The sequence below is a fragment of the Struthio camelus genome, chromosome W (genome assembly GCF_040807025.1).
Source record: "Struthio camelus isolate bStrCam1 chromosome W, bStrCam1.hap1, whole genome shotgun sequence".
NCBI classification, from domain to species: domain Eukaryota; kingdom Metazoa; phylum Chordata; class Aves; order Struthioniformes; family Struthionidae; genus Struthio; species Struthio camelus.
In genome coordinates this window covers 44,983,602-44,992,762 of record NC_090981.1, presented here as the reverse complement: position 1 = coordinate 44,992,762, position 9,161 = coordinate 44,983,602, and the positions used below count along the sequence as shown (strand labels likewise).

Here is a 9,161-nt window from a genome sequence, read left to right as displayed (position 1 = left end):
ATGTGCTTAAAAAAATCAAAGGAAGTGATTTAAGGGCTACTCAGTTTGCATTTCCGAAAGGCATACCCATATAGATGCTAAAGCTACAGAACCATGGTGCTGCAGGAACCAGGGCTGACTTTTAACTTATTCATTCACTCCTAAGGGTGAAGGTGCTATGATCAGGAATGGCATGAGAGGGGAGTCATTTAGCCACATCTGCCAGTGTCTCCCCTTCTTTCTAACCTCTTTCAGATAGTCCTGGCCCCTCTCCCCTCTCCGTCCTGGGATGGCCTGGCCAGTTGCCTGCACTTCAGCGCACTTCCCCGTCTTTTTTTTTTTTTTTTAACTTCTCCTGGGCCGAGCCATGTCAGCTGTGTAAGCCATATTTCCTATGCGAGTGCCTGCCTCGTTGCTCAGCGTTACAATCTGTGCAACAGCAGGGCTAGAAGTCAACAGAAAGGACCGGAGCTGTTTGCAAATGATGTCTCTCTCTCATATGCTTTTAAACTACAAAAGCAGTTGCAACACCAATGCCATGCTGGCATGAACTTGGCTCCCTGGACCATCTTGTTTCTGACTGTTCTGGCAGAATTCTGGTTTCTGGCAACGTGAGCCTCGGGAGTGGGTCTGGGGCACTATGGGCATATGTGCTTTGGACTGTGTGCTGAGTCAGAGGAGGCAATTGCAGTCCCCGGCTGCTTGCTGTTGTTTCAGTTTGTCACTGAGCAGAGCTGATTTTCCTTGTCTCTCAGGACCCAGCAGAGCAGAGACATCCTAACCTTCCCTCTGATGATCTTAGCTGCTCTACAGTCTCCTTCTCCATGATTTGTATAGTAGCCAACAGGGAAATACATTAACTGTCATTCCTGTATTATTTATAACTTGCTGGATGAGTGGGAAATTGCTACCTACTCAGTTTGCCAGGCAGAACGTATTGCTAGGTCTTTGGCACAGCACATGAGAGCACATCTCAAATTTGGGATCTGGGTGTGTGCCCTGGGGATCCCATCACAGGCAGACGTCCTTCTCCTCCCTCTCCCAACCTATCCCATGGTTTCCACACACAGGAAATTAGGGCACAAGCTTTGGGAGCTATGGCACATCCAGAGGATGTGCTGCTCTGGGCTCCTCTAGTTGCAAAAGCCCAGCAGGTATTTGCATGTATGGACGCATGTGCAGGGACATACCGGAGAGCTGGCCATCATTACTCAAACCTATGCTAACTCTTACATATTGAGGAGGTCAGTGGCACTAAGAAATTTGAAAAGAGTCCTGGAACTGGGTATATAATACTTTTAAACACACTGAACTATTGCTTATACCGCTTTTAGTGCCTCAGGGACAGTCCTCACCCTCATGCTGGTTGGAACCAAATGCAGTGCAGCACAGAGGGCACCGAGCTAGCTCCAAACTACTGCCAATGTATGCAGGATACGAGCCCCGTGCACTATGCAGTGAGGGTGTGCTGCTCTTCACTGCTGTTTCTGTTGATATCCCGCAAAGGACTTCCAAAAATCACTGAGTCAAGCTAGAAGCACCCTTCTGTCACGGAGAAGCAACTTCAAACTACTTAGCTGAGTTAAAAATTATTATCAAACTTGTGAGATGGGACCTCTGATGAGATTCCTGAGTCGAGGAATCCAATGCTTGCATTGTGGCTCTAGTGGTTGAATGCAGCCTCTGCTCTGGAGTGTGACCACAGTATCCAAACCCTACCAGGAATACACAGGATCTCAGCTAGCCCCACCTCTAGCTGGCACGCTGCTCCTGACTGCCTGTGCTCTGTTGCCAGCCAGCTCAGAGTGAGTAAATCAGCAGTAGGGGCTGCTGCCCAGGAGGTGTACATAGCCATAAAATGGATATTTGGCCCACGCTTCATGGTCTACAGACAATCAGCAGTTTGCAGATGAATTTGTGTAGCTGACACTTCCCAGATATACCAGGGCAATAAGTGACAAGATTATCCCAGTGCTTTGCCCCCGCCCTCAGTGTGGCAAAGATACAATTTTTCAGGTTTTCAGCTAAAAATATGCAGCAATTTATGAAAGAAAATGACTTAACTCTTGGGTGAAAGTGCAAATAAAGCAAATAAAATGGAACAAAATGAAGGTCAAAACCCTCCACAGAAACAGTGTGTGCAACCCTCAGGATATTGGCAAGGGGATAATGCTCCGGGCGTTCAGAAGCAACCGCAAGCTCTGGCTCTGGATCACTGCGTCTTCAGGCCTCTGTGTGCCTGCCAGGGGTGGAAATTCATCTGCTGCCAGAAAGGTGAGCAAAGAGGAAGACACAAGTAGAGCCAGGCTTTCTGCAGCTGCAGAGGTCTGCTGAGCCCTGTCTGCTATTCACAAAGGGAAATGTTCTCAGGGGGCTGGAGGATGTTTAGGGACTGCAGCTCTGCAGAGATAGTGTTACCAACACTTAAGGACATGCATGTGGAGCAAGTATGAGGGAAGAGACTGAGGATAAATAAGGAGATCATGAACTGGAGATTAATCAGCAAGACCAGCTGTTTTTGCAGCACTTTCAGGCAGGTGTCTTCCTTCTCCCATCCAATTAAACATTGATGTGCTCCGTGGGCTCCTGGGTTATGTCTGCTGAATGCCACATGGATCCTTCTCCTGAATCTTTCCAGTTCCAGAGGGCATGTCTGGCCAACCCCTCTTCCTACCTCCCTGTGGTCCTGTAGTGCCTCCTGGAAACTTGTGTATCTTCTGCCTGGTCCTGGTTTTCGCCAATGCTGGTAGCGGTGCATTAGCTGCACAGCTAAACTGGTTTCTGGAAGGCTGCAAATATTGTATCTTGCAGGTAAGAAATACAACATTGGATTACTGCGGAGGGATTTTGTAGCTTAAGTGTTAGAGCTGCAGTCATTTCTGAAATAACTTCACCAAAGCTGCATGTACCCAAAGGCATTGCCCTCAAAATACAGTCATGACCCTGGAAGGAAAGGTGGCATGAACTAGGGAACCCTGTGTAGCTCCCAGTGGGCAAAGGTTAGAAGGTAGAGGCAGAAGCAGGGGTGTCCTATTGACAATTGCTCTAACATCCCTCAGGCATTCCTGACTTCAGGTTACCTAGCAGAAAGGCAGCTGAGTTACATCTTCACAACCCTGAAGATGAACCTGCTAGGTATGCACCTCTGGTCCTGTTGGCTGTTGCTGAGGAATGAACTGACTGTTCACATCTGTGGACATTTGTGGAACTGGAAGGGTAGTTTTGGAGCACCGTTTGTGCTGAAAGTTGCAGTGCTTTTCTCAGGGGAATACGAACGACATCTGCAATGTGATCAGGTACTATTCCTGCTCATCTGTGGGAGGACGAGTGGGCACAAGCGAGTGCAGGCAGATGACATGCTCTGGTCTGCTCTGCACACACGCTCCTGCCTAACTGCTGCTCACTTCACTGCTAGGAACAAAAACCATTTCAGATTCAGTGCCTGCTTTTTGTCACCAAAGTGTATTGAGGTATGTTGGAAATGGGATTGCTTGGATGCTGATCAGTAAAGGCCAGACGTGTAGCAGGCTAGAGCAGGAGGTGTTCCTGCATCTCAACTCTCACCATGTCCTGATGCAAGCAGCCTGTTAGTGAGCCTTGCTGGGCACCGGAGAAGCCCAGAAGGACAGCCTGGGGGTCCAGCCCATTTGTTACCACAGGCCAGCATTGGCCAAGCAAAATTCTGTGCTGGTGCCTTCCTCACTGCTCCTGGCAGCAACAGGCCGGCTCTCCAGGCCACTTCTGTGAGCCCAGCTTCTCCCAACTTGCAGTCAGTGTCTGAGTGAGCGTCTTTGGGTGCTTACGCAGCAAACAGAGTCTTATTCCCCCATGCCACAGCTTAGGATGGTGGGTCATTTTTAGTCTCTTTGCCCATGCCTTCAGGACAGGGCTGTTGACACCCAGTTACCATTAGAAAGTTATTGGCATTCAGCATCCATCAAGTCCCCCAGCTTGTGTAACAGACGGGATATTTCCTCTCTCCACCAAACAAATAGCCCAGGAGTGGCCTTTGAGCAATGCCAGGCTCCAGCACGCTGACATGGAGCTACAGAGACAGTGGGAAACGCCAGACACAAGGGCATGTCTGACCCAACACCTGAGCTGGAGATATGAGGTTAGTGCATTTGTTCACTCAGAGGGCTGAGTCTTTGCAGGATTATGAAAGAGTGTGGTTAAAATTTGAGAGATGTGACCCTGGAGAAGGTGAGATCAGGGGAAGGCTTCCTTTGGAGAATGCAAGGGGGAGAGCTGTTGGAAAAACAGCCAACAGGTGGGCAAGTAGAACAGAGAGACAGATTCAGAGTTAATTCAGTGGGAACCTTTTTAGGCCTAATCCCATCACTTTCTGGTTTAGATTTAAATCACAATGAAGAGGCTCCTGGGTTTTTCTTCTGGGTTACCACACGACTGTGGCATTTTGAGTTAATTTTAGTCTACCTGCTGTTAACTTTTAATTGTTTGTCCAAATCTAAGACAGGGAAGGTAAAGCTAATCTAAATCTTTTTACATGCTCAGTCTAGAACAATGGTCCAGCTACAGAGAAAAATTATTCTTTTCACAGCAGAATGATTTCACCTCTTGTTCCCGTTCTCTATGTCATAGTTAAAGACTTGTTTATGTTTCATAATGAATTTTCATTTTCAGGAAGTTAGAGCTTGGCTTCAGAATTGTGCTTGGGACTGGAACTCAGTATATCAAATCTCAGCTTGGAAACAAATCCTCATTTGTACAGAACTGTGAAGAAATCTAGTTGGCTGGAAGTTAGTAGTTATTTAAGAATATGTTGTACTTCTGCTTTAAAAATATAATCTAAAGGGTGCTTATATATTGTCCATCATCTCTCGGTAATTTAAGGGAAACAATTCGCCTAGCAATGAAAAACAGCTGGTTTTGGGCTGCCTTGCTGTGCAACAACCAAAGTTTATATGATAAAGTGGAAAAGACTATCTTATGCTATTGAAATTGCTTCAGGCATTTTAAAACAACCCCCCAAGCATTCTGTATGTAGCTAACCTCTGAATAACAGGGTATGCAGCAGAACGGCCAATACAGCTGAGCTATGTAGATACGAACATTACTGTGATATAATCTAGGTATATAGAGTGAAAGTTTATAGCTTTTTTATTGTTGCTTTCTCTGATGACTTCAACTAAATATCTCCTAAATAAATTAAAACTTGAATTGGCTTCTCTCATTACCTTTCCAGCAGAACTTTTTGTGTTGTTAGGGCTAAGCACATGCCAAAGTGCTTTGCTGGATTAGGCCATAAGTGTCTCAGGATTTAAACTTCTCAGATGAGTGGAGAGGAGAGAATGAAATCATTCAACACAGAGAAAGGCCAAGATGTTCTAGGAGATCTACTTTGGCTCTTAATTCAACTTAGACATCAATCTAGCTCCACAGAATACAGTTTTGTTTGTTGAAGTAACTTCCTGGGTATCAAGCAATGAAAAGCCAAAGATAAAAAAGACCTAGTTGGACCATTATGTTTATTGTTTTACTAGTGTAGAAGTATTCCCTACTCTAATTATCTATAGCTATTTGCTATCTGAAAACCTGTGCCTGGGTCAAATGCAATTCAGGATATCAACGATGGTGCTGTCTCCAGCTGATGGCCACAAGATAGTTTGTAAGAAATATAATACTCTCATATCAGTTCATAGTGCATGGTCACCTCATCTGAAAATGGATTAAATTCTTGCCTGCCACTCAATGCTTGCAGATCTGAAATTTCAAAGCATAAAACCTCCTCTGAGCTGTGGAGGTGCTTGGAGTCCATGGGCATATTGTACTTTCAGCATTACTTTTTCCTCCGCCCCCAAAGCTTTGCTCCTGGGCGTATGCAAAGCGGCCTCAGTCGTGATGGTGTGGAGCCATCTGGCAGCTCTTTCACACCCATGCTGCAACAGCCTCTGGAGGATGGAGGTTCTTGTCCTACCTGGCCCAAAGGGCTTGATCTGGAAGGCGTTTGCAGAGGGAACCGAACAGGGTAATTGCCTCAACAAGCACTGCAAAAGGAATGTGACCATGCTATTTTACACCCAACACTTGCTCCTGGTACTCACTATAGGCATCCCAAAAGATGTGGGAGCTCAGAGCACTGCTGCTTGAAACTATGTCTCAGAGAACAAGGATCCGGCCCACAGGCTATATAGTGCTATATTATATGATATTCACAGGTATGTGTAGGTGTTGGTGTTTAAGTATCTCATCGTCTTCTCTCAATACTATTTTGTGATAATATTGCAAGAGGGAGAGAGATTGTGTACCTGTGAATCATGTTCTCTATCTCTCTAGGTCCAGTAAATATTTATTTACACAGAGCAGAACAGTTTTGAGGTAAGAAAATGACAGCTCTGCAGAATACCTGCAGTTTGTGGTGGAGACTTTGCTGGGAGGTGAGAGCTTTCTGTTTGAACCCCATTGAGCAGAGGAGGGAATCGGACTCTGCTTTCTATTGCTCTAGGTGAGTGCCCTCACTGTTTTGTCACTGAGTAGCAGAGGAACGTAGTTTCCTTCAGTTATTCGGTTTGAAAGGATTTTTTATTTATGCCCTTTTCTCTTATTTATTTTGTAATGATAGTGTTACTTCAAGAGATCGATCCTGTGTGGAGGCAGAGGGTTACCAGCAGTACAAAAAAGATTCCTGAAACTTGTAGGATTCAGGGCATGCTCTTGCTAGCCTTTTAGCTCTGTTTTTCAGACACCTGATACCCCATGCATAAAACCTGGGGAAGATACACTCCCCATATTTTTTTAGCATAGTCTATCCTGTCCTGTTCTCTCCTAGTGCCCCCAGTTAGAGGACCTTTATCTGAGGGGTGTGAAGTGGTTGGCAGGAGTGCCTTGCTAGGAGCCACTGGGAGCAGACAGCAGGATGCTACTAGGAAGGCCTAGGGAGCTGCAGGGAAAATCATCTGGGCAGACAGGATCCCATGGTAGGGCAGCGAAGCTGTAGGCTCCTGGGAGCCTCGCTGCCACTGTGGGGACCAGGAGGAGGGAGGCAATGATGCTAGAAGGTGGCAGCTCATTGCCAGGCAGCCCCGAGGTCTCTCTGCTCCCATTGCTGTGCTGCTCCGCCCTGGGCCCTGTGGTGGGCAGCTCCCAGCCACGTGGCCCTCCTCTCCACTGGCTGATCATCGTAAAGAGTATTTGTCTCCTCTAGCTATCATGAATGCCACTATGCAGTGATCTAGTCAAGCCTGTTGTAGCTAGTCGTCTCCACAGAGAAACTGCAAATGGTGTGGCCACTTGGTATGAACTGCATAATTCAGCCCTCGTCTGATGAGTTGCTCAGGTGGTGTTGAGAAGCATGCTTCACCCATATGTTGGTCTGTATTTGTTTATTGCTTAGTAGAGAGGTGCTGTCTGTCGGACACCTTCTGCAGCCTTGCATTCAGACTGCAACATCCTTCATTCTCCCTGCCTGTTGGGCTGTCTACTTCATGAAACAAATAATAAAACTGTCAGTTTGAGACTCCTGGTATTTATCAGCATGTCCCCAGCCAGAGCTCTCATGGCTGAGAATATTCCTTGGGAAGATAAAAGAATTTCACTTTATTTACAAAATGAGCTCTGTTTCTGCTCCCAGGTTTCAGGCAGACATTGCAAGTGTCGGCCCTCCACAGGCTCTGGGTCTCAGTTTTGGAGCCAGAAGAAACCTGCTACTTGAAGAGGAGTTAGTCCGGTTACCTCAGTGCAAGCAGTGAGTTTGAGGAGCTGCTTCTTCCCAGGAGGACACATAGCAATGAGGAGGAGTGGAGCCATGGCTGGCCAATGGCCCTACAGATCTACTTTATCCGGTACACTTCAGGTCATTCCAAGCTGTGCTAGGGGATTTCACATGCCCTCCAAGAGCCCCTTCTCTCCCTTTGGCTGCTGCACTCAGGAAAATCAGCAGAGAATCTTCTGTTTTCTTTGAACTATTTTTCCTTTCAGTGAAGGAGTTGTGTGCACACCATCAAGCCGAGAATCACACGAGGCAGCAGTCAGTGGGAGGTGTGCAACCCTGACAAATCTCCTGGGACTACCAAAAGCTCGCAGGATTCTGGGGTTTGAGGGTTTTTATACTGAATTCCCTGAAGACCTTTTCCATCTGTGCATGTGCAGTCTCTCTCTCTCTCTCTCTCTGAATAATGCTTTGCGTAACAGCGTATTCTGGATGGCAACAAATGAATCTTCAGGCAGTTTCAGAGAACTGCAACAAAAAAAACAGTGGGCTGAACCAAATTTGCTTTCTCCTCCAAATCCTCCAGTGGTTTTTGATTGTCACTGCCTATTCGTTTATTGTTGCTTCTTTCTTGTGGAAGAAATTTGGTTTGTTAACCTGATTATCTTTGTTGTGAAATGATAAATTACTTCACCCCTGTTGCCAATGATCCACGATGTCTGGAAAATAAATCCATGAGTCCATGTTGTTCTAACAATTTGCTGATTTCTTTGGGGAAATAATATGAACAAAATTAATATGATGCTTATGTAATCACTTACTAAAGCTATGACTAATTTGCATCCTGGTGGTGATAAGACGAGATAAGAATTTGTGGCATAAATTACACTTCTGTTTTTCTCCATCCATCTTTCTGGAGCCTGAGGGCACTAGTTCGCAGTTGCAGAGGCGTGCCTCTGAACTGAGCTTGCAATCACAGCACCAACGAGGTGCTAAAGCCAGGCTAATAAGCTTTGCCAGACCCGAGCTAGCTTGTGTGGGGCTGGCCCTGGCATGCTTGCAGCGCATTCCCAGGAGTGGTGTGAGGAACGTGGGGCAGAGCCTCTCGCGCAGCGCTGCACAGAGTCCATTGAGACAGAGTGGCTCACAGCTGGGCCCAGCCCCAGCTGGGGCTGCCAGCACTGCTGGCGGGGAGCGGGCTGTGGGCAGGCGGCAGGGGGTTCGTGCAGCTTTCTGGGCTGTGGGAAGGCGAGAAGGAGGGGGAGGAGGAGCAGGGATCAGGGCCACTGCGGAGGCCTGTGGGCAAGGAAATTCGAGCATTCCCTTCTGTGCAATGGGTAGGGTGAAGCACAAAAAGTTCGGGAACCGCCACCTTAAAGTCTCTCTGCTTAGATGGTATAGATGCAATGGGGCACCGCTCATGCTTGTGGCTGGCAGGACGACAGCCCATGCAGCCCTGAAGCTGTGCCTTGCCCGAGTGTGGCAGCCTTGCTGGGGGGCAGGGTGTTTTCGC

At 47.1% G+C, this 9,161-nt stretch overlaps 1 long non-coding RNA gene across 2 annotated transcripts; it reads left to right on the top strand.

Annotated features, from left to right (window-relative positions):
• Positions 1 to 334: 334 nt before the first annotated feature.
• Positions 335 to 8,394, top strand: LOC138064255 (uncharacterized). Of its 2 annotated transcripts, none has more exons than XR_011137530.1 (3): positions 335 to 2,790; positions 6,277 to 6,445; positions 7,571 to 8,394. It is a non-coding gene; the product is annotated as an uncharacterized lncRNA (long non-coding RNA). The 2 variants fall into 2 exon arrangements; XR_011137529.1 differs by lacking the exon at positions 335 to 2,790 and adding an exon at positions 2,814 to 4,093.
• Positions 8,395 to 9,161: the final 767 nt, after the last annotated feature.